The following is a 27,849-nucleotide window of genomic DNA, read 5'->3' on the forward strand; positions in this document are numbered from 1 at the left end:
CAAGGTTGAGAATCACTTCTTTAAGTAAAAGGATCACTGAGGAGCATGTGCTGGATTCCAACACAGTAACTGGAACCGAAATTTAGTGGTTTGATGGTATAGTTCAGTTCAGAATAACACTTGATTCCTAAGACAAAGAATACAATAATATGACCATAAAAAGGTAAAAATACAGCTCAAGGCATCAGTGGGTTGAGAGTTCCAGCTTCAATGAGAGACTGACCTTGACAATGGCATTGGCATCCATGGCCCTAGCACAGTTATCTGTGGGAATCATCAGTAGAGATATCTTTAATAAGAATGGGCTAACAGTTTTGTGATCAGCAGAAGACATCACTATAGTTAACAGGAGCAGAAAAGGCAGGAGTGGAAAAGAGATAAGCAATGAGGTCATTGTATTTGACATTGCTTTTGTCTGTCAGCATCATTTCCATGAGAGGACCCCTCTCCTCCTACTTGCTTTGCAAGTGGAGTTGTCTATCATGGTGTTCCATTTTGGCCAGGTGGGCCAGTCAGAGTGTAGCTTTCTCCTGGACTCAGTGATTGGTCCAGAGGTGGTTATATGCCTCAAAAAGTACCAATCCCTGTCCTTCCACAGGATTTTATGTCTGCACGCTACACGAGATGGCAAGATTCAGGTTCTTTCTGTATTTGTTATAAATGGCTATGTAACAAATTACTGTAGAATATGGTGGTTTAAATAATAACGTTACTTATTATCTCTTACAGTTTCTGCAGGTCAGAACTTCAGACAGGCACAGTGGGATGGATTGTCCCTGTTCTAGGATGACTGTGTTATCAGCTGGAAGACTTCACAGCTGGGGACTAGAATCATCTGAAGACTCATCCACCCACATGTTTGGTTGTTGATGCTGGCTGTCAGGTGAGCTTAATGGCACTGTTGTGTGTCTCTAGCCTCAGGAAGTGTCTGAGGCACAGACCAGAGTGTAATCATCCTCACACTACTAGGAAGCCAGCCCTCACTGGGCTGAATTTGCCAGACCACTCCTGCAAGGTGACTTTCACAGGGACTCCAGAGTCATTGAACACAAAATAGACTGTGTTTTCTGATCCTGAGAAGGCAGGATGTCATTTAGTCAGTTCAAGAAAAAAAAGTTCAGCCCAAAGATAAGTGGAAACCAAATTTGTCTGCCTTTCATCTAAGTCCCAAGGTTGGAGAAAGATCCGGGGAGTGGGACTGGTTTATGACATCTAACAGGTTGTTAATTACCTTGAATGGGTCCCACGTGATGCTTTTAAGCACATGGCTTTTGCCCAGGGAGGATGGAGTGGGCATTTTGGTTTGGGCCAGGGGCAGGACGTGAGTGAGGTTTTATAGATCCATATCTTCGCCTCTTCTGAGCTCATCCTTGTGATGTTGAGGCTGGTGTGGTCAGTAGGACAGAAGGTATAAGCATGGTCAGACCCAAACAGTGAGTGAGGTTTCTTGTTCCTCTTTATTTTGCTATAACTCAGAAGCATTGCGACGGGGTATAATAGGGGCAGTGATTTCTTCCCCTGGGTTTGTTCTCCCCAGATGACACTTTTTCAACAATTTGTTTAAGGTAGGTGGCTGTACGATTTATCATCCTAACCTGGTCACACTGTTAATTGCACTAGGACAACAGTTGCCAATAAAGATTTTACTGGGCAAACAGAGTTGGAGGATCCTCCTAGGTAAGGGTGGCAACATGCTTGTGGAAAGATGATGTCAAAGGTGGTATGAAAGCAAGACTGACAGGTGTGTCAGGCAAGAGAGGGCAGTCAGAGGGTGGAAAATTCTTGATTGAGCTGGCTTCTGCCTCAAGTCCCTACCACCTGATCGTGGGACTTGGCCATTCCTCTGTAAATTGTACTCTGCCCCCTTCCAGCCTGCTGACTCAGTTGCTGGATTTAGGGGGATTTTTCTGGAAAAGTATGCTTATGTCATTCACTGCCTTTTTGAGTTTTTAGTTGATGTATAATACATGGTAAACAAAATTTACATATGTTTACATGTGTGTACACCACCAGCCAAATCGAGATTTGGCATGTTTATCTGGCTAGAACGTTTGAATTTCTTTCATCCTCCTGAGAGAAGACCTTGGTTGTTTTGCTTACTTCAGCCTCCAAATCTCACTGCCTTAGTTTCCTATGGCTGCTGTAACACATGAGAACAAATGTAGTGGCATAAAACAATGCAAAGTTAGGGGCCGCCTAGGTTGGCTCAGTGGGTTAAGGGTCCGACTTCGGGTTAGCTTATGATCTCATGGTTCCTGGGTTCAAGCCCCACTTCGGGCTCTGTGCTCACAGCTCAGAGGCTGGAGCCTGCTTCTGATTCTGTGTCTCCCTCTCTCTCTGCCCTTCCCCTGCTCATGCTCTGTCTCTCTCAAAAATAAACATTAAAAAAATAAAAAAAACAACACAAAGTTATTATCTTACAGTTCTGGAGGTCAGAAGTATGAAGTGGGTCTCACTGAGCTAAAATTAAGGTGGCAGCCGGGTGTGTTCCTTGTGGAGACTCTGGGAGAGAATTTGTTTCCTTTGCTTTTTCAGCTTCTAGAGATTCTAGAGCCATTCCTTAGCTCATGGCTCCTGCATCTTCAGACAATTGGTGCCAGTTGACTCTGTTACATTGCATCCCCCTGACACTCATGCTTTTTGCCTCCCTCTTTTATGCTTAAAGACCATTGTGATTAAGGTTGGCCCACCCAGATAATCCAGGATAATCTCCCCATTTCAGGGTCAGCTGTTTAGCAAACTTAATCCCATCTGCAGTCTTTTTTTTTTTTTTTTTTAATGTTTATTTATTTATTTTTGAGAGAGAGCACAAGCAGAGGAGGGGCAGAGAGGGAGACAGAGAATCTGAAGCAGGCTATAGGCTCTGAGCTGTCAGCACAGAATCCGACACAGGGCTTGAACTCACCCACTGTGAAATCATGACCTGAACCAAAATCAGATGCCCAACCGACTGAGCCACCCAGGCATCCCTGCAGTCTTTTTTTTTTTTTTTTTTTTTAGTGTTTGTTTATTTTGAGAGAGAGAGAGAGAGAGAAAACATGAGCAGGGGAGGAACAGAGATAGAGGGAGAGAGAGAATCCCAAGCAGGCTCCTCTCTGTCAGTGCAGAGCCTGTCACAGGGCTTGATTTCAGGAACACTGAGAGAACATTACTTGAGCTGAAATCAAGAATTGGATGCTTAACTGACTGAGCCACCCAGGTGTCCCCCCACAATTGCAGTTTTAATCCTCCCTTGCCATGAAATGTATTTGCAGATTCTGGGGAGTAGGATGTGGACATCATGGCCCGGACCCCATTATTCTGGCTATCACACATGCCTATATTAACCTGTTCACTAATTAGGGAAAAAAACAAATCCACCTTAACTCATTATACTATTTTCACTTTAAGCAGTCCAGATTTCTGCAAGGAGGTTTGGGAGGAGAGAGCTTGTATGTACTGAACATGAATGTTGTCTGATACATGGTTTTTTTATTTCATAAAGATTATTTCACTTACTTCTCCTGGAAGTCATTGGTGATGGGTAGTTAGGGATGCTTTTGGCTACAAGGAATTTAGAACCTGACTTACAGTGGTCTAAATAAACAGGGGGTTGTTTATGTCATGGAAGAAGAAGCCTGGATGTAGGCAGCTAGCTGTTGACCTTGACTTAGCACCTCAGCAATGTCAGGACTGGTTTCTCAGAGTTCCTTTGGCTTTTTCTAACTGTGTATTGCCTCATGTTCAAAAGAAAGCTTCCCTGCTCCAGGCATCATATCTGTTTTCAAAGCAAAAAAGGGGGAGAGGGAAAGATGGCATCAGCTACACCTGTTCATTTTATTCATTAAAATTTTTTTTAATTTAAATTTTTTATTTTTTAGAGAGAGAGAGAGTGCAGGTGGGAGATAGGAGCAGAGGGAGAGAGAGAAGCTTAAGCAGGCTCCATGCTCAGCGCAGAGCCCAATGTGAGGCTCAATCCCAGGACCCTGGGATCATGATGTGAGTCAAAATCAAGGGTTGGACACTTAATGGACTGAGCCACCCAGGAGCCCTGTTTTGCATTTTAAGAGAATTTCATATAAATGAAATCATATACAGCATGTACACTTCTGTGTTTGGCTTCTTTCTTCACCATAGGGTTTTTGAGATTAATCCATGTTATGCATGAACCAATAGTTTGTTCCCTTTTATTGCCAAAATGTGTTCCATTGAATGGATGTACCACAGCTTGTTTATCCTTTCTTTTGTTGATGGTTATTTGGGTTGTTTCCAGTTTTGGCTATTGTTCATAAAGTTATATGAATGTTCTTGTATAAGTCTTTTTGTGGGCATGTGCATTCATTTCTGTTGGCTGTAAACCTAGAAGTGGAATTGCTGCATGCATATTTGCTTTATTAGAAACCGCTTGGCTGCTTCTTGCTAATGGCCCTCCTAAAAGAGGGGAGATGGGGAATGTAGGGAGAGAGTTCTCGGAGCAGAGGAGGTTCAAGGACCTTAAGCATATAAATAAGTCATGGATCATAGGCATGTGGCACCTGCATGTATGAAAATACATGTTGAGGCCAGGTGGGATTGGGGAATGGCTCCTCAGCCTCAGCCACTCTGTCACATGGGAATAGGAAACCAAGTGTTTCCACATATTCTGATTTTAATCTATTGGTTCTCAACCTTGGCCACCCATTGGAATCACCTGGAAGATGTAAAAAAATGCTGATGCCTGGGTCCTACCCCTAGAGATTCTGAATGAAAAGGGTGGAAAGTGGCCCGAGTATCTAGATTTTTAAAAAGCTCTTCAGGTCATTATAATATTTAGCCAGGGGTGTGAACCACTGTTCTAAAGCAAGTCCTTCTCAAACTTTAATGTTAAAATGTGAATTCTGATTTACAATGTCTGGGATGGGACCTAAAATTCTGCATTTCTGAAAAGTTCCCAGTTGGTGCCAGTGCTACTGGTCCGTGGCCTCACTTTGAGTAGCAGTGTTTAAAGAGAAGCTACAAATAGGGATTTTAAAGTGGGAAATCTCCTAATTAGAAAACAAACCATTGGGTATGCTAAAACAAGTCTGTGTGCTGGTCTCCCTGTGGGCTACTGGTTTAATTCTCTCTGTCTCTCTCTGTGTATCTCTCTTTAAATATCTCTTTTGTAGGGTTCCTGTTTTGGCCAGGACACAGAGGTCTTGTGAGGTCTGTGACAAACTCCCTGACTTTTAGGGGCTCAGAGCTGTATGTTCTGGAGGCAGGGATAGACAGGAAGGTGGGCGACCTCTCAGCCTGTTTAGGGACATGGTAATCTGGTAAATGCCTTGGAACAGTCTTCCCCACACCACCTCAGGGCAATCACACCCATAATTGGCATAACTGGCTTTCGTGCAGATGAGAAGAGGCTAGACAAGGTCCAGACAGCTCCCCATCACACCCCAGCCTTAGGAGCACGCATTTCTCCTCTCCCTTTATCAGATCAAAGTCTTCCATCAAGCTGTCTGGTTCTGTCTTATTCAATTAAATTTTTTAATTCAATTTGACCCATGCATTCATCTTCTTTGAAATCTGAGAGACGACAGCATCCGCTACAAATTGAGAGTAAATGGCCGAATTAGCTTTCAGAGAGGATTCAACAGGACTGTTTCTTCCCAGAGACCAACAGGCTCTTTGGAGGCAGCTGGATCATGGAGGAAGCTGGCTGGGGGCATGGAAAAGGGGGAGGGACAGTCATAAATACACTTCATCTTGGGATCCTTGGAGAGATGGCATGGCACATGGCCCTTGGAGTCAGAGTGTCTGGGGTCAAATCCAGTTAGGTGATGTCAAGGCAAATGCTTGAAACTCTTTGCCTCAGTTTCCCCACCTGTAAGATGAGGATGATGACAATAGTACTTACCTCCTAGGGCTGTTAGGAGGATTAAGTGGATCCATACATGTAAAACATGCAGAGTGGTGCCTGACACATGACAATAGGTGTTAGCCAGTATTGTTACTATGTTGTACAGTTTATGCAGCATATCCATACACAGTACAGTGGAAACACATCACATTAAACACCCATTTTACTTAGTGGGAATTAAACCATGCAAGCTTGGCCAAAATTTCACTCAGCAAAACAACCCCCAATCGGATGTGTGTGTGTGTGTGTGTGTGTGTGTGTGTGTGTGTGTTTAACTGAAGGATCAGCATTCTGTTTTGTTGCTAGAGGAAAAATTGGCTCAGGGAGATATTACAGTAATACTCAGAACCATGCTTACTTTATGGATCCTATATCTTTCAAGGAAAATTTTAGATTATATATGAGTTTGCCTTAAATACTGATTTTTCAACATTTCTCCTGAGTCTCCATGTGATTTTGGACTTTACTGTGTCTTATTTGATCCTTGTCCAATCTGGTGAAGTAGGCAGGGGTTATAAGACTAATCATAATAGCAGAGCATGACAGTTAAGACTGAGAGTTTGGGAATCAGACTGCCTGGGTTCAAACCCTAGCTCTGTCACTTACTCTCTGAGTTACCGTAGATGAATTAACCTCTTTGTGTTTTCACTTCCATACCTGTAAATGGGGAAGATTATGATAATAACAAAAAAAATAAAGTAATAATAATGCTCATCTCATAGGATTGTTTGAGAATTAAGTGGGTTAATATATATAAAGTGATTGGAACAGTGTTGGGTAACTGTGCCTAAGAAATACTAGTTAAAAATCATAGTAATAGTAATAAAACAATGACTAGTGCCAAGCCGTGTGTGATGCATTTTGTATATAGTATTACATTTGAACCTGGTAGGAGTTCTTTTTGCAGACGGTGGGCTCTATTGCTCATGTGTGCCATTAGCCTTAATGGTGCCAACCTGCCCCTCTATAGATGCACACTAGAACTTCAGTTTATTGAGCACCTGTTATGTGTAGGGCATTGTGCTAAATGCATTATCTCATTTAATCTTTACTGCGACCCTATAAGGCGGGTGCTGTCATAAGTTCCACTGCCATATAGAGAAACTGAGGCCTGTGTCTGATCCATTTCTGGAGTCCCAATATCCATCCTGGGTCTGTTGGGTAGAACTGTTTGCTGAATAAAAGGTTGCCTTCAGTTCTGGGATAATGTGTAGTCTGTTCATCTATTATGAGAAGCTGGGAGGAAAGAGCAGGGTTTTGAGGGGAGCACACAGTGAGGAAGGTGGGGCCTGGGGGCAGAGAGCCCCCATGGGAATGTTGTGGTGCACTGTCTCACTGTCTATGAGCGTTAATGGGGAGCTGTCTGACAAAAATCTAACCAGACAGCAGCAGCGGCAGTTTATGAAGCTCAACCGGAGGTGTCTGATTAAGGGTGAGCCCAGCTAGAGGACGTCTGGGGTGTCTCCCCCACTTAGAGACATTTAGTTTCATGTAGGGCCAGGGAGCAGGGTGTGTGTGGGTGTGTGGGTGTGTGGGTGTGTGGGTGTGTGGGTATGGGTGGTAGGCACATGAACAGGAGAAAGATTTTGAATGCTCTCAAATGAGACCTTCACATGACTTTCACTTAGGCCTTGGGAAGAGATTCCTTGTGAAGCATTTGTAGAGTTTATATCTCACTCCACTGTACAAGGAGGATCTAAGGTGGGTTCAAATCTAGATCAGTAACTTTGGGCAACCTTAGGGTTATTGACAGTCTTTATGAAGGGTTCCTTTAGAGACTGAGGTGGGATTGCAGGGGACTGAGGAATGGATAAGAGGGTAGAAAATAGAAATACATGTAAATTCCTTTTTTGGGGAAGCTTGGTTGTAAGGGGCTGTGTGCCTTGTGGTTTTAATTTGCATTTTCCTGAAAAAACAAAAACAAAACAAAACAAAATTTGCATTTTCCTGATCACAATTAAGTTGAGCCCCTTCTCCATATTTGATAGGTCATTTGGATATTGCAGATGCTGCAGTTTAAAATAGGGAATGAGGGGTGAGCCTCACTGAGGAGGTTACATTTGAGAAAAGACTTGACGGAGATGAAGATGATTCAGAAAAAAGAGAGTAAGTGGGAGGGGTCAGGATCTGGGACACATAGGGGCCTTGGTCATATATGATGGGAGGAGGTGGGCACAAGACATGCATCAGCTTCTTTAATTCTCATAAACACTGGACTGAGAAGCATGGAGTTCAGGGAGGTTAAGTGACTTGCTTGAGGTCATACAGCTAGCAGATGGCAGAGAGGGGATTGAAATGCAGAGCCATCACACATAGCCTTGGCTCTTTAGTCCGTGAAGTTCAGGGGGACCACCCTGTCGCTTTCATGAGGGGCCCATTCCCACCAAGAGTAATAATGCTCACCATTTCACTGCACACTGAGATCCAATGAGTTCTGCACTGAATGGAATTCTAGGGAGAGTAAGAACAGGAGCCTGAAGGACTGTTTGTGCCAATAAATTGATTTCTTTATGTCCTTATGCTGCTGGATTACAAGAAATGAGCCAGGCCTGCTGTTGCCCTGAGGAGTCCCTGGGGAGGTTTTTGGAAGCTCCTGTTGCCAAGGCAACTGAGGCCACCTCTGGAGCCTGGTCCTCCATGGCTCCTGTTTGCCTGCTTGCAGCTGGTTTTCTGGACCTTGGCCAGCCTTACCTGCCATGCTTTCCAGTGACAGTGGGAGGTAGAACAGGAGAACTCAGGGGTTCCCTGTGATAGGTGCATCACCCAGCACCCACCTGCTGCCCTTCTCAAAGCCATGCAGCAGCTACTGTCTCATTGTGAGACCTATATTATCTGGCCTTACCTCTCTGGAACCATCTCTTGTTATCCTCTCCTCACTCCCATCCAGCCTCTTTGCTGGTCCTCAACACTCCCAACCCTATACTCACCCCAAGGTCTTTGCGCTTGCTGTCCTCTGTGCTCAGAAGGCTATGTCCCCAGATTTTAGCCAGGCTGGTACCATCACTTCCTCCCACTCTTTCCTGAAAGTCCTGCCTTTTCAGCAAGGACTTGACTAACATCTCTATTTAACATTATACCCCCATGTTGCCCATCCCTATTCCTTGCTATATTTTCCCCTATCCACAGGATCCCCAGTATATAATCTAGTTCACTTGTTTCTCTTGCTTATTGTCTTGTTTTCTGTGGCAGGTAGCCTCTGTGAAAGCCCCCAGTGGTCCCCACTTCCTGGTATTCATGCCCTTGTGTAATCCCCTGAGATTGATTAACTTGCTTCTAGACAATAGATTGCACCAACATTGAGGGGATGTCAGTTCTATGATTAGTTTGTGACTTCCAACTTGGTAGCCAACTCTCTCTACTGCCTTCTCACCTGGCTTGTTCTGATGAAGCGAGAAGCCACATGGAAAGTCTCTGGTGGCAAGGAAATTACCAGCCTCCAGGCAACATCCAGCAAGGGGAACCGAGGCCCTCAGTCCAACAACTAGCAAGTAATGGGATTCTGCCAACAACCATGTGAGGTTGGAAGTGGATTCTTCCCCATTTGAGTCTTCAGAGGAGACTCTGGCCCGGCTGACACCTCAGTTATAGCTTGTGAGGGACCAGTTACAGCAGAGGAGCTAGCTGAATGTGCCTGGACTCTCTGACCCACAGCAACTATGAGCTATTAAGTGTGAGATGTTTAAGCTGCTAAGTTTTGTTGGTCATTTAATGCATGGCAATAGATAACTAATATACTCCTTTCCTAGAATGTAAGCTCTATACTCTCATTAAATTTGCCAGTAACCTCAGTGCCTGAAGTCCAGTGGACACTTTTCAGTCTGTATTCTGCTTGATTTGCATGAGAGGCCTGCCTCTCCAGCCCAGAGCCCTTGGCTTTCCTCTACCACCTGGCTGGCCATCTGCCCCCACAATGAGGAGAAAGACGTCTGGACACACATTGCAAACACTTGCTGGGTACTTGCTGTCTGAGGGATAAGCTGATTCATCTGGAGAGAGATTTCTAAAATATTGCTCAGTTGGGACACTGGGGAATTTCCCAAGGGAGAGAGACCAGAGAGGGAGGGAGGGCATATTACCTTTCTTAAGAAAATAATGCCTGGGTGGCCCAATTGGTTAAGCATCTGACTCTTGATTTCAGCTCAGGTCATGATCTCACGATTCATGAGATCAAGCCCCATGTTGGGATCTGTGCTGACGGTGCGGAGCCTGCTTGGGATTCTTTCTTTCTGCCTCTCCCCTGCTCGTGTGCATGCTCTTTCTCTCTCTCTCTCAAAATAAATAAATAAACATTAAAAAAAAAAAAGAATGGGACACCTGGGTGGCTCATTTGGTTAAGTGTCACACTTCGGCTCAGGTCATAATCCTGTGGTTTGTGATTTCAAGCCCTGCTTTGGTCTCTGTGCTGACAGCTCAGAGCCCGGAGCCTACTTTGGATGCTGTGCCTCCCTCTCTCTCTGCCCCATCCTTGCTCATGCTCTATCTGTCTCCCTCAAAAATAAATAAATATAAAAAAATAAAAAAAGAAAAGACAGTCTGGAACCCCTGTTGGAGAGAGAGTCTCAGTGGGGAGGATCAGCCTTTGTTTCCCCAATTTTTGTTCTGGGAGATTTGTCTTGCCCTGGATGGCAAGACATCCAGAGCATCTGGAGGCTGCAGCTACATGGTTTGATTCAAGGGTGACAACAGTCCTCTTTATGGCCTTTGACCTATTCTTATTTGTAAAAGCAGCTTTGTTGAGGTATCACTTATATAAGATCACCCATTTTAAGTATACAGTTCAATGATTTTTTTAGTTAATACTTATCATTACAATTTAGTTTTAGATTTTTTTTTAAATTAAGTAGGTTCCACAACCAACATGGGGCTTGAACACACAACCCTGAGATTAAGAGTCACATGCTCTACCAACAGCTAGGCACCCCAGTTTTACATCATTTTTATTATCCCCCAAAGATCCTTCATTTCCAGCTAATCCTTATTCTTACCTCCAGCCCCAGCTGCCACTAATGTATTTTCCTTCCCTGTAGATCTGCCCTTTCTGGAAATTTCATATAAATGAAATGATACGACATGTGTATTTTCTGCATCTGTCTTTCACGTGGCATAATGTTTTTGGGATTCATCCATGTTGTAGTGTGTGTTAGTAAGTTTGTTCCTTTTTATTGCTGAGTAGTTTCCCATTGTGTGTGTACCCCAGTTTATCTGTTTACCACTTGATCAGTGTTTACATCACATCTGCTTCTTGGTCATTATGAATAACACTGCTCTGTAACATTCATGTGAAGTCTTTGTGTGGAAATATTTTCATTAAAAAAATTTATTTATTGGAGAGAGAGAGAGAGAGAGAGAGAGAGAGAGAGAGAGAGATTGAGAACATGGAAGAGAGAGGGAGAGAGAGAATCCCAAGCTGGTTGTGTGCTGTCAGCACTGAGCTTGACACGTGGCTCGAACTCATAAACTGGGAGATCATGACCTGAGCCAAAAATAAACAATCAGATGCTTAACCTACTGAGCCACCCCCAGAAGCCCCTGTTTTCATTTCTTTTGAGTGCCTACCAAGGAGACCCTATTTTTGATGCCCTCTGTAGTGTGGCTGATGTCAGGCTGGACTGTTTGGGACACATTTTATGAAAGGCTTGGGAACCACCATAAAGACAGAGACATGGAGGGAGCTTGAAGACTGACTGTGGCTTCCCTTATTTCAGCATCACATTCTCTGACCCTTGGCCTGCTCACACATCCTGTCCCCAAGGCATCATACCATAGAGTGGGCTTGGGTGCTGGTCTGTCTGGCTTCAATTCCAGCTGTGTGACTTTGGGTTGAGTGACTTAAAAAATTATGCCTCTTTTTCTTCACCTTTGACATGAGACTCCTGATAGCACTTCCTTCATGGGCTTGTGAGGACTGATATGATCATGCATGTAGTGGGGAAAAGGTTAGCACCTGACATACAGTCCTCTCCTTTGTGTTGGCTTCATCTCCTGCCTGAGGTGGATGGATGGATGGATGGATGGATGGAAAGATAGATAGACAGGCAGATAGACAGACACCTGCCCCTTGTTCCAGTTGACATTGGGCATATCCCTGAAAGTGTAGAGAAGCCACAACTGTAGGTAAAAAGCTGGGGCCAAAAGGAAGGTGTAGGAGGACATGGGCAAGAGGCTGGATGGAACTGGGTTCAAATCCCCATTTTACCTCCTAGTTATTCTTAGGTTAGTAATACCTACTCCACATGGTTATGGTGAAGATAAAGATGCATGACAAGCATATAGCTCATTGGAGGTAGCCAGTGAACTACCTGGAACATGTACTCTGGGATTTGGAGCCAAACAAAACTGGATTTGAATCAAGCCCTACCATTTCCTAGGTGTGTGGTCCTTTTGAAGCCTCCTTGCCTCTCTGAGCTTTATTTTCACCATCTGTAAATTGAAGATAAGAGTAATTTAATTCACACATATGATGTAAAATGAAATGACATGATACCTTTTGCCCCTAACTTACCTGGTCCCTGGATCACTTAGCTGTTTATTAAAACTCAGCTTGTCAGCTTTATCTGTGGAGTCAATAAAACTGAGGTGGGGTGCAGGAATGGGTAATTTTAATAAGCAAGTTTGGGAAATACCAAGATAAGTATGCAAAACTCTTAGCTTTCTGTATATTTATTTTCATTTTAATAATTATAGTGCATAACACACAGCGTTGTCACAGTCACTGTTTTTTGCATCAAACAGAAACTGGCTGTGGGAAGTGTTCAGGCGGTCTCCTGTGGACAGGGTACTTTCACTCAGCCCTCCTTTCACTTCTCCACCTGCTTTCTGTGATCCTTCCTCAGTAGCCGAATGGTGCAGCTTTCCGTGCACACACCCATCCATCAGCTCAGGTCAAGCACTGCTGAAAGATTCGCTCTCAAAGCAAAGTGCTTTCTCTGCTAAACTCATTATTTCTTCCAACAGAGCCAGGAAAGGATATCATCTTTAAAACTTGCTCAGGCCCAGCCAGCAATGTTTCTTAGCACTGTTTGCTTTTGGAGAGCAAAGGCATAATAATCATTGCTTCCTGGATCAGCCAGGGTCCAAATCACGGGGGGAGACAGAAAGAAACTACTCCAGGTTTTTTTTTAAACTGAGGGAATTTATATACTCAGGGAGTATGTAACACATGAGAAGGAAGAGCTGGGAGCCAAGCAGAGCACTGTGATGCAACCCAAAGCAGGAAGCTACCTCCATCAGCAGGGCTGGAAGGACAAAGGTAGGGAGTAGGGTTGGCAGAGCCCAAGGCTGGGCTCTTCTAGAAGAAGCTTCTACAAGAAGAACAATGGAAGAAGCTTCTAGAAGAACAGTGGCACATATGTCTTCTGCGGGCTGAAGCCTCAGAGATGTCAGAGCTGCTGCTGGAGAAGGTGACTGAATCCAGAGTGCAGGGAAGGAGAGATATCCTGGCGTTGTGCTTCCTCCCACCATCCATTGTCCTGCCAACTGTGGTCAACTTCTAACTGATTCGGGAGCCTGGGAAATAGCCTGCAGGGGTCAGCACTGCTGGGAGTAGGGGGAGTGTCTCTGAGAAACAGGCCTAGGACTAGCACATCTCTGTTCCCTAAATGACCTAGAGGAAGGGTCAGTAAACTATGGCCTGAGGATCAAATCTGGCCCACCACCTATTTTTGTAAATAAAGTTTTATTGGCATACAGACACTATGTATTTATATATTGTTTGCTTATGACTGCGTTTGTGCGGCATCAGCAGAGTTGAGCAGTTGCGACAAAGACTATATGGCTTGCAAAGTCTAAAATATTTGCTACCTGTCCCTTTGCAGAAAGAGTTTGCAGAAAAATTCCTGCTCTAGAGAAAGGTATCCATGGTAAAAATGCCTCCTTATATAAAAGGGTAGGCTAGGAGCCCCCAGGGAGTCTGCTAGGTCTGGGGACTCATGGGGGAGGGTGGAGAAAGGATGTGACACAGTGGAAGTCTTGGGCAAACGTCCTCTCTTTCAATAGCTTCAGCACCAAAAGAGTAATTTAAGTGGAAGGGGTTTCAGTTTTCTAGCTAGACTGAAAGCTCCATGAGGGCAGGGACTCTGGATCCATAGGATCCATTAGTACTGGCTGAACTTGTCATTTGTTATCCTGAGAAGCAGGATGTGTTCCCATCATGCACCATCTGGTAACTTATTATTTTAACTATAGGAGGTCCTTGTTATCCAAAGATAATTTGTGCTTGGGTCAGCCCACTGAAAGTGAATCTCCTTTAAAAGGGGACCAAGATTTCATTATAGACGGTGGGGGAAAAATGACTAACAACAATGAAAAAATGGAAAGATGGAGATACAGAATTGGGAAAGCTAAGTTTTATATTATGTTTGATGTATTGAATATGATTTTGGTTCTACTGACAACTCTCTACTAAATCTTAGGTTAAACAAAAAATTCATCACCTTTTTTTATACATATTTCTCTACCAAAATTAAGTGACAGTACAATATGACATCTTTCTCTTCACATTTGACTGATAACACCATCATAAAGAGTATTTTTTTTTAAGGTTTGAGAGCTTCACCCATTTTTCCAAAGCCCTCTCAATCCATTGATATTCAAACCTAAGTTTTGGTGCCTTGGAGCAAATTTCAATCACCTCATCCTAGTTACAGCTTGGTCTGACACATGCTAGGTGCTCAACAGATATTTTAGAATGAAATTGAGTTCATAGGGAATAGATGAATCAAGAATTGGTAATAATTGATTCATCTTTTGGAAACTACATAACACATATATAGTGGTTTGATTGGAAGTGACAGAAACACAACTCAAAGTTGCCTAGACCAATAGGGATCTATTGAATAGCCACAGGCAGGGTGTGAGGCAGTTGGGCCTCATGAAGCAGGACTATTGTTTTCTTGTTTCTGTTCCTGTCCACCTGTTAGCTTAATTCTCTCATGATGGATGAGTTTACTCCATGTAGTAGGAAGCATGGTGGCCACAGGTGTTGACTTTCAAATCATGATTGTACCAACTAGAGAGAGGCCACCTTGTGGCCTCTGATTGACCCAACTTGGGTCAAGTGCCCATCTAACCAATCAATTGTGGCTTGAGGGCAAAGAACTTGGCAGCTCTTACGGAAATGTTACAGACAGAGCTGGGAAAGGACCAATTACCAGAGGAAGAAAGTTATGGGGAAGACAAAACAGTAGATAGTCTACAATGGGTTTATCTGTCACACTTCTTGCTGTTCCTTCTACCCAGATATTGCAGCACAAATTGCTTTTTAGACCCTTGTGAGGCCCCGACTTTGGCATAGTTGATCCCCAAATGTAGTCTGTGCTCTGTCTAGCACTCACTCTCTTATTTTTCAGGTAGGTCTCTTCCACAAATTTGTCTCAGTCCCTCCAATCCAGAGAGAGTTATCTGCTTTCTTTTTGTGCGTCAACATTTAACTTATACTTATGTGCCTGTACAGTTTATTTAGGTGCTTATATATCTCTGCATCTACCCATGAACACTTGAGGGTGGAGGTTATGGGGTTCCTAGCAGTTGGCATTGTACATAGCATGTAGTAAACACTCAATACATCTTTGCCGATCAAAGACAGGGCTTCCAGATAGTTATCATCACGTGAGGACAGAGTTTGGTATCCCCTGGTGTGTGAGTTTTGGGAAAAGCAGGCAACATAACATAGGGATTGAAAACCCAAACTTTAGAATCAGGAAATGTGCATTCCAGTACTGGCTCTGCCCCTGACCAGCTGCATGACCTTGGGCAAATTACTTAACCTCACTGAGCCTCAGAGGTCAAAATGGGGATGGTGGTGGTAATAATACTATCTTCCTCATGCAACACTTAGCGCAATGCCTGGCACATAGTAGGCACTCAATAAATGGTAACTGCTATGATTGCTAGATGGTTAACCATTTTTCTTTTTGTGAAATGGCATGCTATTGCACAGTAAAATTGAGACAATAAACCAGGTAAAGAAAGTCTTTAGAGGAAACATTCCCCATACCTCAAAGCTCATTATTATTTGTAAATCTTGAAGTTCTTTGACACAGTAGCAGTTGGATGCCATTTCAGATACTGGCTTTCTTGGATTTTATTTTATCCACTTAAATTATTTTGGTCTAAATAGCAGTGTATTCGGGGGATATCTGATATATTCAGTTAGAGCAAGTGAACACACACTCACTGATCTTGCCCACTAGATGACAGACCCCAATTCAGACTTCCAAAGCTGAGGCTTCCCTTGTGAATAATTTATTCTATTTCCCTTTCAAGCCCATATTTGTGATTTCATTATAGATGCTTTACATAAAACTCATGTCATATACATCTTAAGTTCTGTTAATCACTGATTACAGAAAAAACAACCTTTGCTCCCCTATGGAAGTGAAGGTGTTCACTAAAGTGAGTCACAATCTGCCTGCAGTGAATGCTGAGGTTGGAGGGTGTCCATCCCCTGCCATCCTTTCCCAACTTGTAGCCTTGAGTTCTGCCAGATGGGTGCATAGGTAGGAGACTGGTTGTTGCCTCTCTGGCTTCATACTTAATTCTCTTGTGCACCTGCCCCTTATAGACTCTTTATTCCGAAAAATGAAGAGGCTTTGACATAGCTAGGAGCCCCTTAAAGGCAACTGTTTCCAACTTGCCTCATCTGAGAGTTACAAGGATTACAAAAATACAGTTTCCCAGGGCCTGCCACAGAAGGTTCCGGTTCAAGAAGTCTGGAGTGGGAATGGAGGATGTAGTGTTCACATATCACAGGTGGTTCTTATAATGGGGGATTTTGGGAAACAATATTTTAGATTAATGCTTGTCAAGACTCACCTGGATATCTTAGTCACTTGCAGATGCTGATTCAGCAGGTCTGAGGTTGGGCTTAAGATTGTGCATTTCTGATGTGTTCTCAGGTGATCCTCGCATTGCTGGTCCATGGACCACACTGAAGGAACTGCAGCTGCTAAACTGTTGGGTCTTTAAGAATGTGTTAGTTTGGGGGCGCCTGGGTGGCTCAGTCGGTTAAGCGTCTGACTTCAGCTCAGGTCACGATCTAGCGGTTCATGAGTTTGAGCCCCGCGTCAGGCTCTGGGCTGATGGCTCAGAGCCTGGAGCCTGCTTCCGATTCTGTGTCTCCCTCTCTCTCTGCCCCTCCCCCATTCATGCTCTGTCTATCTCTGTCCCAAAAATAAATAAACGTTAAAAAAAAAAAAAAAGAATATGTTAGTTTGTCCAAGTGGTTTATTGGGAGTTAGAGATTTAAGGAGATGGTGATTTGCATAGGTTTGCTAGGTAATTATGAATCCCCTTGAGGAATATTTATTTATAAGGGTACCTGGGTGGCTCATTTGGTTAAGCATCCAAGATCCGATCAGGTCATGATCTCATGGTTTGTGAGTTCGAGCCCCTCATTGGGCTTTGCCCTCTCAGCACAGAACCTGCTTTGGATCCTCTCTCTCTCTCTCTCTCAAAAATAAATAAACATTAAAAAAAAGGAATATATATTTGCATAAATGATTTATATTGAGTTTTTTTGGGGGGGGCAGGAACCTTCACTGTTCAGGGCACTGGAATTCTAAATAGAGACATTTCTTGGGCTATGAGAAAAAAATTAGACTTCTCTCTTTGTTTTTCATTTCATTCTTAAAAATTCCCCACCCCACCTCTGGGGATGTTTTATAATCATCTGATGTATCCATACAATAGGACATGCAAATAATCTGTATATACATGTATGTAGATAGTGGGAGTGCATGCTCAACAACATTTTATTAATGGGGTGTGCAGTACAGAAGTCTGGAGACTGTGGCATAGGTTCTTATGAAAGGAATGAGTTTCACAGTATTAAAAAGTTCAACCATGTAAATTTTAAGGATCTTAATTGGCTTTATTCAACAATTCATGAATTGGGAGCATCCCATCCAGCAGAAAGAAAGGAGCTCCAAGGAACTGTACAAATGAAAGGTTATTATAGGTAGAAAAGAGGAGGAATGAAGAAGTTACACTGGGCAAAAAAATGGACTGTTATTGCAAGGTCACTTTCCTTAGAAGATGGTAAGGGTCTATCAGGCACATTACTCAACTAATGCTGATCAAGCAATGCCTGATTGACAGGCTTGAGATTCCATTTCTGGGAGAGCCAAAGCTGTAAAAAAGTCTCAATTTGGTGACATAGGGCTTAGCATAAGTGACTCCATTTTGGGTCCGTTGTCTAGTTTTCACAATAGGAAGGATAATTTTTTTTTTTAAAAGGTGAGGTCATGGTTTCTGAAAGAAGAGAGAGGCCTTGGCAGACAGCAGTCAATGTTTATTTCCATTGGCTCATGAATGAGCAGTAGAGGTCATCTAAAGAGCAAAGGTCAAATAGTAGTGCATTGGCTGGACCTTAAACATTTTTTTTTTAATGTTTATTTATTTTTGAGAGAGAGAGAGCAGAAGAGGGGCAGAGAGAGAGGGAGACACAGAATCCGAAGCAGGCTCTGGGCTCTGAGCTCTCAGCACAGAGCCCGACACGGGGCTCGAGCTCACGAACTGTGAGATCATGACCTGAGCCAAAGTCGGATGCTTAACTGAGTGAGCCACCCAGGCGTCCCATTGGCTGGACCTTTATTACAAGGATCTCTCCCTCCCTCTCTGTCTCTCTCTTTCTCTCTGTCTCTCTCATCCCTTCACTTTAGCCCCTTCCTTGGAAAATGTTTGTTCCCAGGTGGCAAAGGAACAGAGATTGGCAGGACAAGGTCATAGACCATTCCTGGAGCTCAGGAGAAAGAACTGTGCAGACAGCATGTGTAATTTCATCTTTTCTTGATTTACTGCTGCCCCTTGTCCCCACTGTCCAATTTCTGGCCTTCTCTCCTTTCTAAGTGAGTAGTGCTGAAAGGTTTGACACATACCAATGTGATGAGTATACTCAGAAGATCCAGAGAAGGTGGTGGATTTGGGCCACTGATTTATGTCTCATGAAAGCTGAGGGTAGAGGTGTGGTGGTTGGAATTGTCTAGTAACCCAAAGGGAGGGCACCAGTGACTCAGCTTGGTACATGGGCATTGGTTTCCAGATCAGTCCCCAGTGCATCCTCCAAGGTCATCCTGACAAGGTACTAAGTTAATACAGAGAGCATTGGGCAGCAGAGCCATAGATTTTGTTGGACCAAAGGTATGTCCCCTGGGAGTCAAGCAAGTTTCAGGACCAACCCTGACTCATGAAGAGATCTTGAGATAGAAAATAAGTGTAAGCAAAGAAAAGAAAGAATGGCCATGTAGTAAAGATGTGGTCAGGGTCCAAATAATCTGGGGCCCCATGGGCCATGGTAAAGATGTTCAATTTTATTCTAATTGCAGCAGGAAGTCGCTGGAGGGTTTTAAGCAACTAATTTTGGTTTTTGAAGGATCACTGTGGCTGATATTTGGAGAATGGAGGGCAAGAGTAAGGGCAGAGAGACTGATAAAGAGGCTGCAACAGTGGTTCCTGGCTGGCTCAGTTGGTAGAACATGTGACTCTTGATCTTGGGGTCATGAGTTCAAGCCCCACATTGGGCATAGAGCTTACTTAAAAAAAATAAAAATAAAAGGCTGCTGCAGTATCTCAAGCAAGAGATGATAGCAATGGGAATTGGGAGGTAAAGACCTTGGCAAGGCATGTGGTGGGACTGAGAGGTGGACCCAGGGCTCAAATCAACAGTGTAGGAATAGATAGACCTCAACAAAGGGAACAAGTACTCAGTAAGGGCCTGAATAATTTGGATCTGGACTGAGACCAAGAAGCAGGCATGGGGCATGAATAATAACAACTGACATTAAGACTGTTCTTCAGGGGTGCCTGAGTGGCTCAGTCGGTTAAGCGGCTGACTTTGGCTCAGGTCATGATCCCATGGTCCATGAGTTCGAGCCCTGCGTGGGGCTCTGTGCTGACAGCTCCGAGCCTGGAGCCTGTTCCAGATTCTGTGTCTCCCTCTCTCTGACCCTCCGCTGTTCATGCTGTCTCTCTCTGTCTCAAAAATAAAATAAACGTTTAAAAAAAAAAAAAGACTGTTCTTCAGTGCTGGAGGCTCCTAATAGATTTCCTGATTTGCGCAATGGGATGCAGCATGTGCCTGGCCTGGGTCATTTAATGAGACAAGAAGGTGCATCAGGTGATAGTGGAGATGTGATACACAGGTGGCTTGACAGTTTCCAACATGGACCATAATTTTCCCTTGGTTCCCAGTAAAACTGGATGGTACCCGAGCTGTATTAGACCCATAGCACTTCCTAGTGGCTGTCCTGACAGCAGATTTGTTTTCTTACTGGCTCCCATTTTGCTCCTGCAAGGGAATTTTGTGCAGTCTTGTCCTCTTTGAAACAAATCTTAGTTTTACTTTGGGCCTTTCGCTGGTCCACATACCACATACATGTCCCTTTAACCACCACTTTCTTTTCCATCTCTTGCCTAGCTCTTTGACGTTAGGCAAATCTCTTGCTTTCTTTCCTTTTATTCTTTCCAGTTCATGTAAAAGCCCTAAAGGGTCATAAACAGGCTTGCTAAGTGGCAGAGTGGTATGGGTAATATGTCTGTATTAAGGTGAAGGAAAATCTCTAGTTTTTCCTTAATAAAAATTCAGCTTTTTTTAATGATATAATTGACAAATAAAATTGTATATATTTAAAGTGTAAAATGTGATGATTTGATGTATGTGTACTTTGTGAAATGATTACCGCAATCAGGTTAATCAACACATCCATCACCTCACATAGTTACTTTTTTTCTCTTAAAATTTTTAATGTTTATTTTTGAGAGAGAGAGAGAGAGAGAGACAGAGTGTGAGTGGGGGAAGGGCAGAGGGAGAGGGAGACACAGAATGCAAAACAGGCCCCAGGCTCTGAGCTGTCAGCACATAACCCGACGTTTGAAACCACAAACCTCAAGAGCATGACCTGAGCTGAAATTGGCCACTTAACCGGCTGAGCCACCCAAGCACCTCCATTTTTTCCTTTTATGGGGCAGTACTTAAGATCTACTCTCTTAGCACATTTTTTTAATGTTTATTTGTTTATTTAGAGAGAGAGTGTGCGTGCATGTACATGAGTGGGGGAGGGGCAGAGAGAGAGAGAGGGTTGGGGAGAGGGAGAGAGAGAATCTCAAGCAGGCTCTGTGCTCTCAGCACAGAGCCCGACACAGGACTTGATCCCAGGAACAGTGAGATCATGACCTGAGCCGAAATCAAGAGTTGGCCACATAACCAACTAAGCCACCCAGGTGCCCCTCTCAGCAAATTTTGAGTGCATAACACAGTATTATTAACTGTACTCACAATGCTGTACTGTATTCACAATGCTGTAATGAAGCTCACAGAGCTCCTTAGAACTTCTTCATCTTACAGTGGAAGGTTTATATGCTGTGACCAGCATCTCCCCTGTCCCTGGTGCCACCATTCTACACTCTGTGTCTATGTTTGATGAAAATCTCTCATTTTTGAAGTGGCAGTAGCAGTGTCAAAGAGAACCATCCTCTTAACCTCAAAAGCCATTGAAAGGGCTCAGGGTTCTGTTCAGAATCTACACAAATGCCTTCCTTGATTTCTCTGTGGCCGTGTGAATTAAACCTGGTTTTTGCCCTTCTTACTGATGCACTTCCTACTGTATGCAGGACATTTGCCTCTGACCTAAGACTGTCTCTTATTTAATATTTGAATTAGTACCACTTGCCAGAACTGCTTTCTACCATTTAAAAAGTTATAAAATGGAGGACTTCAGCTATGGTAGTGTTAAATAAACTATTGGGAATGACTGGGAATTCCACCACCACATTTTCCTCAGTATGTACTTTATTTATTTCAAGAAATATTTATGGAACGCGTACAGTATACCAGGATGGAGCTAAATGACAGCATTGAGTAAGATTTGGTCTCTGCCCTCTAGGAACTCACAGGGCATATGAGAGAAAGTCAAGTAACTAGATAAGTGTAATATAATATTTGGCAGGGTAATGTGTTGGTATGTTAGTTTGTGTTCATTGTACTTTTATGTTTCCCTTTTCCCGTTTCAAGCAGATTGCTAAGCATTGCATTTCCTAACCCTTGGGAGTATTTACAAGATCGAAAGAAGAATCTGCTTAAAGTCGATAGTTCTTCCTGTGTTTTGTAAAATGCCTGGAATCACTGAAGAGATGAAGGAGGAAGAGGAGATGGTGGGAGGGCACTGGAAGGCAAGGTCAGAGAAAGGACTCAACCCTAGAGTCTGGGAAGGTTGAAGGTTGGTGGGCCACTTGATTAGTTGGTGTGATGGTTAATTCTGTATGTCAGTTTGACTGGGCTAAGGGAGGCCCAGGCAGCTGGTAAAACATTACATCTGGGTGTGTCTGTGATGGTGTTCTGGGAAGAGATTAGCATTTTAATTGGTAGACTGGGTAATAAGATCCCCCTCACCAGTGCAGGTGGGCGTGATCTAATCCATGGAGGGCTTGAGTAGAACCAAAAGGTGGAGGAAGTGGAATTTGCTCACTGCTTGAGTTAAGACATTCATCTTCTCTTGTACTTGGACATCAGCACTTTTGGTTGTCAGGCCTTTAGGTTTGGACTGGTATTACACAAGGGTTCCTGGGGTTCCAGCTTGCAGATGGCAGATTTTGGGACTTCTTAGCCTCCAAAAACCTGAGCCAATCTCTTTATACACACACACACACACACACACACACACACACACACGACACTATTGGTTCTGTTTTTCTGGAGAACCCTGACTAATACTTTTGGTACTGCCACCTTGCTTAGAAGTGAGTACAATTCAGCTGGGATTCTGAACCCTAGGAATCGGGGTTTCCAGCCTTTGCAGAAATTTCTATGCCCCTCTCTGGGGCTGAATCAGAGAACTCAAGGGACTTATGTCTGCTTGGACCTAGGGTCAGCACATTATGCCCTGCTGCCTGTTTGTGTAAATAAAATGATAATTGGAACACAGCCATGACCATTCATTTGTCCAGCCTATGACTGCTTTTGCAACACGATAGCAGAGCTGATTAGTTGTGACAGAGACTATATGAGCCTCAAAGTAAAAAATATTTACAGGGTAACTGAGTGGCTCAGTTGGTTGAGCATCTGACTCTTGGCTCAGGTCATGATCCCAGGGTTGTGGGATGGAAAACCTTGTATCAAGCTTTGCACTGAGCATGGAGCTTGCTTAAGATTCTCTCTCTCCCTCTGCCCCTCTACCCTGTGCTTGCATGCTCTCTCTTTCTCTCTAAAATATTAAAAAAATTTTTTACTATTGTTAAGGTCAGGCATAGGGTAGGGTAAAGATACGAGTCAGAAGCTAAAAAATTTTAGCAGTCAAAGGCTTTATTGGGAACTAAGGTCTCGGGCGAGGTTCCATGACTCAGGGAGAGAGAGAGAGAGAGGAGTCAGGGAAGTCGCCCCCGGGTGTGGTGGGGTAGGGTTTTTAAGCTGCAGCGGTTCCGGGTTTAGGTCCGGTGGGCCTTTTTCGCAACAGGTCGTGCTATCGCTCGGTGATTGGTTGACCTTCAATTCGTTCTGGTGCGCAGCTCGGGACTTTCCGTTGGGTTGCGCTGGCAAGATGGCCGTCCCCTCCACTGTGGTTCCAGGAACATCCTAACAACTATCTAACCTTTCACAAATGTCTTTGCTGACCGGCTTGGACAATGTATATCTTAAGCAGTGATAGAAAAGGCCAAAACAACTACTTGAAGAGTTTGGGCTGATTAAGACCTCGGTATTTTCACATGACCTTCAGGGGTAGTGGGCTGCTGTGCTCAGGGAAGGTGTTCTGGAAATCACTGAGGTCTGCTTTCCCACTGGGCAGTAGGATGGGGACCCAGAGTTGGAGTTGATTTAAAGAAAATGAAGAAACGGAATAATCTTGTACACTGGCAGTGTGCATCTGCTTTATTGAAAATGACATGATTGTAAAATAACTATTTGGTGCATTTCACTACTCCTTATATTCCTTATATCACTGTCTTTCCCACCTCAGGCTGCAGCATTCCATCCTCATCACCCTCAGGGGAAGGCTGTAACAGCAGGAATGCACAGAGGAAGAAAAAAGACAATGCTCAGCTTTTGAGTTTCAAAACAGGCTTTTGAAACTCTTGGCACTTGATAATAATTTTGAAAGCCAAGGCTTTTGCTTTACGAGAGCCAGGTTTTTTATGGTTTCAGAAGCTTAAGTCGTGAACCGTTTGGGGTGTCAGGTTTATTCCATAATAAAAAAAATTGGAAAGGACAGATGAAGAGGCGGTTTTATCATTATAGGAGTGATAAAAATCTTCCCTGGAAGAGAGAAGAACAAGGAGAAACAAGAGAATTAGGTGCTGATAAGTATTGTAATATTTATTACTGCATAACAAATCACCCCAAAGCTCTGTGACTTAAAACAATAGCACTTATTTATTTTGCTCACTACTCTGCAATTTTGGCACGGTTTGACCTAGAAAGCTCCTAAACTGGAATGGCTTGGTGGGGTAGGGGTTGATGGTGATTAGGAAGGTCCATTTGCAAGATGGTTAATTCATATGGTTGGCAGGTTGGTGGTGGCTGTTGGTGGGGAACTCAGCTGGGGCAAGGCCAGGGATCTTAGTTCCTATACATGAGCCCCTCCATGGGATGCTTGGACTTTTTCATAGCATGGGTCTGAGCTCCAAGAGCAAGTGTCCCAAGAGACAAAGGTAGAAATGCATGGCATTTAAATGATCAAACCTAATCATATAATGTCTCTTCTATCTTACTCTGTTGTTAAGACAGTCATAAAGTTTGGCTCAGGTTCAAGGGCAAGGGACATATATCCCACTACTCAGTGGTGAAGTATAAAGGTTATACTGTAAGAAGAGATGTGGGATGAAAGACATAGTTGCCACCATCTTTGGGAAGGCCAGTCATTACAAGTATTTTTTAGAAGGACTTTTTCTCCTGCCTCCTCTCAAACTGAGTCTCAAGGGAGAAGGGGTTGATTAAATTCTAGGTAGGTTTAGGGGTCCAAGAGTAGAGAGGGCCTGAGCTTCAGCTGTCAAATCTCCTAAGGAGCTCCTACCCAGCTTGGCTTGAAATGGCAGGTAAGAGGTGGCTAGGAGTGTTGTCTGAGCAGACTGGTCAGGAGCAGGCTTACTGAGTCCTCAACCTCTCAACATCTCCCAGGGAGGAGAAAATGCATTCCTCTGTGCCCAAGGTCATCCAAGGTCAGCATGGTCGGGGCACCCAGTCTTGCAGTGACTATGAGGGGGAATGGCCATCACTGACTGGAGACCAGAAGGCATTAACAAGTCCCTGTCATGTCAATGAGAAATAGTGATTTGATTGAAGATAAGACAGAACATTTCTTGGTGGACACTAAAGGGGTAACCAAGGGCCAGATAGTTCTTCCACCAATGCCATGATGCTATGTCAGCCTCCCAAAAATTAGATGTAATTTGAAGGAGAAGGCAGAAAGGAATAGACCATGACATAACCAATGAAGCCTTGAATTTGCTAAGTCCTTCCTGACTTGTCCATGTTTATCCTCAATTGACCAGGATTAGGTTTACTGCAGCCAGATAGACTGGGGGCTCGGGAAAATCATAAAATGCAGTTATGAGGAAATAAGAAAGATTATATTTTTGCTTACCTGGGTTTGTGGCTTTTAAAAGTTATACTAGCTGCCAGGAGATATGCTTTGGCTACAAAAAGCACAGAGCCAAACATTTAGGAAGAGGGAACGTTGAGGCTTAGTGGTGACTGAGTTAGTAGGGGGTCCAGACAAATAATCTTTAGGAATACCCAACATTGGAAAGTGCCTGTATTCCCTGAATTTTTGTGGAACTGAGAGGGAGCCTGGGGACAGATACGGTTTTAATCCTTCTTCTTTTGAAACGCAAGACAGAGCTGCAAAATTGAGCAAAAAATGATGGACATTTTTGCATCGCTGTCCAATTTGGCCAAGGCTATATCATCTCCATAAGCAAATGAGTATTTGGCATCCCTCGGCAGGTTTTTCCTCGAGTCTCATTAGTTCCCCAAATGGAACAGCTGCTGCCCAAGCATTTTGCTCCACCAGCCCTGTGAGTGCTCCCTGCCTGCCCCACTTCCTCAGCTCTGAAGGAATTAATTTCATCTGTAGCAGAGCTCAGAGGCACTACAGTGATTTCTGTTGGCGGCCAAGGGGCTCCAAACAGCCAAGCTAAACATAGTGGGGAGGTGAGCTCTGTTGTCTCAGCTGATGGCCAGCATGTCAAGACCCCATTAGTTACAAGCACCTTCCACAGTACTGGGCAGGATTGGGAGGAGGCTGGACCAAAGTCTCATCCTGAGGGTGGGAGAAGGTCTAAGGAGCGAGCATGAGGTAGTGCTGAGGGCCCCCTCTCCCTTATTTCTTGCCTTGAGGCCGACCTTGTACCATTTTCTGTTCACAGCTGTCCCAGCAAGGGCTTCTTTGCACGTGGGTGGCGGAATATTCTAATGGCAGTGCTTCTTAAACTTTAATGTGCATTTGTGTACCTGAGGATCTTGTTAAAAAAGGCAAGGCCTGGGCTAGTCTTGGGTGTGGCCTGAAACTGCATTTTTTTTGGGGGGGGGATTACTATTATTTTATAAAACTGTGGTAAAATACATGTAACATAAAATTTGCCATTTGTAAAATACAGTTCATTGGCTCTAAGTACATTCACATTGTTGTGGAACTGTCGTCGCCAACCATCTCTAGAACTTTTTCGTTTTCCCAAGCTCTGTACCCATTAAATCACAACTCCTCATTGTGCCTTCCCCCCAGCCCCTGGTAACTACCATGCTACTTTCTGTCTCTATGAATCTGACCACTCTAGGTACCTCCTATAAGTGGAATCATACAGTAGAGGCATACCTCATTTTATTGTACTTTATTGTGCTTTGCAGATATTGCATTTTTTACGAATTGAAGGTTTGTGGCAATCTATTTGTTGAGCAAGTCTATTGGCACCATTTTCCCAATAGCATTTGCTCACTTTGTATCTCTGTGTCACATTTTGGTAATTCTTACAGTATTTCAAGCTGTTTCATTTTTATTATATTTGTTATGGTGCTCTGTGATCAGTGATAATAACTCCCTGAAAGCTCAGATGATGGTTAGCATTTCTTAGCAAGAATGTATTTTTTAATTAGGATGTGTAATTGTTGGGGTGCCTGGGTGGCTCAATTGGTTAAGTGTCCAACTTTGGCCCAGGTCATGATCTTGTGGTTCAAGAGTGGCTCTTTGCTGACAGCTCAGAGCCTGGAGCCTGCTTGGGATTCTGTGTCTCCCTCTGTCACTGCCCCCCCCGCCCCCCGCCCCCACCCCTTCTCACGCTTTGTTTCTCTCTCCATCAGAAATAAATAAACATTAAAAAAAGATGCATATGATTGTTTCTCTTTAGATATAATACTGTTTCACACTTAATAAACTATAGTATAGCATAAACATAACTTTTATATGCATCGTGAAACCAAAAAATTCATTTTATTTGCTTTATTCCAATACTCACTTTGATTGCAGTGATATGGAACAGAATCTGCAGTGTCTCTCAGGTATGCCTGTATTTTTCCTTTTGTGTCTGACTTCACTTGGTGTAATGTTTTCAAGGTTCATTGAGATATTAGCATGTGTCAGAATTACTTCCTTTTTAAGGCTGAATAATATTCCATTTATGGATACATTACTTTTGTTTATTCATCCATTGATGGACATTTGGTTTCTTTCCAGTTTTTGGCTATAGTGGATAATGCTGCTACAAACATGGGTGTGCAAAGGAGACTGTGCGTTTTCCCAGGATGCTACTGCTGCTGGTTTTTGGACCAGCCAGGGTCTAGTCAGGGTTCACTGGCTTTGACTAGCCAGGGTTCACTGGCTAAGGGCCTTGGCCTTGGATTTAGCCCTCAGGGTTTTTATCTTAGATTTGTAATTTTTTACCTTGGGCAAATAACCTAACCTTGCTGGTTTCTGTCTCCTTCTCTGTCAAATGGAGATATCAATGGGACTCACCTCAGGGAACTAGAATAAGTATTGAATGAGATGATACATGTTAGCTGCTAAGCACAA

This window comes from Panthera uncia, chromosome E3, assembly GCF_023721935.1.
Source record: "Panthera uncia isolate 11264 chromosome E3, Puncia_PCG_1.0, whole genome shotgun sequence".
In the NCBI taxonomy this organism is placed as follows: domain Eukaryota; kingdom Metazoa; phylum Chordata; class Mammalia; order Carnivora; family Felidae; genus Panthera; species Panthera uncia.